Raw genomic sequence first — 1,633 nt, 5'->3', positions numbered from 1 at the left:
AGGTCATCTCCCAGACTCATACCGCCCCCTTTTTTTTCAGAAAAATTAATTTCTTCCCTCTAAAATTTACTATTATTTTTCTTGTTGTTGTTTTGTTTTCCATGCAGGGTTTCTCTGTGTAAATCCCTGGCTGTTCTAACTGCAGATCAGGCTGGCATCAAACTCAGATCTGCTGACTCTGCCTTCTCAGGGCTGGAATTAAAGGCATTAGCCAGCCCTCCCTACCAATGCTCTTCCTATGTATCTGTTTGTAGAGTTCTATCATACTTGATGGATATATGGGATAATTAAAAAACATTGAAAATATGCATTTGTTTGTATAATGAAAGAATCTCTATATCTTAAAATACTAAAATTTCTATAAAAATCTGATAGACAACAAATATGTGTTTTTTGTTTTTTATCTGTTTGTTCTTTTTTAGCTATGGGACATTTTATGAATATGCAAGCTACCTTTGACAGGGACCATGGTAATCTTCTCTGCATTGTTCCAGTTCTAGTATATTTGCTGCTGAAGTGAAAACATATATGCTCTTTTGAAAGATTCAGAAATACATGTAATAAGTAGACCGTTATTTCAAAAAATAACACTGTAGTTTGTAAAAAAAAATAATTTGATGATTTTCTTTCATGAAAATTAAGTGAAAACTCTTCTCGCTTACTGAATGGAATAAGTGTATAATAACTGTAGTAAGAAGGCTTCTCCAATAGCCTGCAGATGACAATACGCTCCAGGCTGAGACTGTGTAGGAATGACACAACTGGGCACGCTTTCAAAGGTAATTAGTGTGTCAAGGTCTATGCAGTTCTGAGGTTGAAGTGGGGACAAGATAGAAACTAAGGGGAGTGAATTATAGTGAAAACCCCCCTTTCTGTGTGTAAATGTATGTGCTGTATATGTATGTGGTATTTGTTTGTGTTTATATATGTGTGTGGTATATTTGTGCTTCTGTGTTCATATATGATGTGTATATATGTGTGTTTGTGGTTATGCCATGTGTGTGGTATATGTGTATGTGATGTTTGAGTGTATGTGGTGTGCAAGTGCATGTGTCTGTATGTGTGTAGTGTGGTGTGTGTATATATAAAGTGTGTGTACATGTTGTGTGTGTACATGATATGTGTCTCGGGATGTGGTATGGTATGTGTGTGTGTGTGTGTGTGTGTATGATGTATGTATATGTGTGTTTGTGTTTATGTTATGTGTGTGGTATATATGTATGTGCTGTATGTGTGTATGTGGTGTGCAAGGGCATGTGTTTGTATGTGTTTGTGGTGTATATATGTGTATGGTGTGGTGTATGTATATGTAATCTGTGTGAATACATCTGTGTGTGTGTATGTGATGTGGTATGGTGTGTGAGTGTGTGTGTGTGTACATGCGTGTGTGAGCGCTCATGCACACGCGCTGGGACTCAACCATCGCTCCTCATACCTCAGAGGCTATCCGTCTGACAATGCAGCTGTGCACCAGCCTCTGCATACTTCCTGCAGCACTATGAAATAAGTAGAAGGAAAACAAAGCCAGAATGCTCTGTGGTCAACTCTGTGTCTTGCCATGATGCTGGTTCGGGACAATGCTGACATTTACGTGGACACGGGACCTTCAGTGGGTCCACACAGCACAGAAGCA

At 38.6% G+C, this 1,633-nt stretch overlaps 1 non-coding gene across 1 annotated transcript; it reads right to left on the bottom strand.

Annotated features, from left to right (window-relative positions):
- Positions 1–418: 418 nt before the first annotated feature.
- Positions 419–522, bottom strand: LOC116897456. Its single transcript, XR_004387487.1, has one exon. It is a non-coding gene; the product is annotated as a U6 spliceosomal RNA (small nuclear RNA).
- Between the last annotated feature and the right edge of the window lie 1,111 nt (positions 523–1,633).

Source organism: Rattus rattus, chromosome 3 (assembly GCF_011064425.1).
Source record: "Rattus rattus isolate New Zealand chromosome 3, Rrattus_CSIRO_v1, whole genome shotgun sequence".
NCBI classification, from domain to species: domain Eukaryota; kingdom Metazoa; phylum Chordata; class Mammalia; order Rodentia; family Muridae; genus Rattus; species Rattus rattus.
Note: the sequence above shows the minus strand (reverse complement) of the source record. Positions and strands in the feature narration are given on the sequence as shown.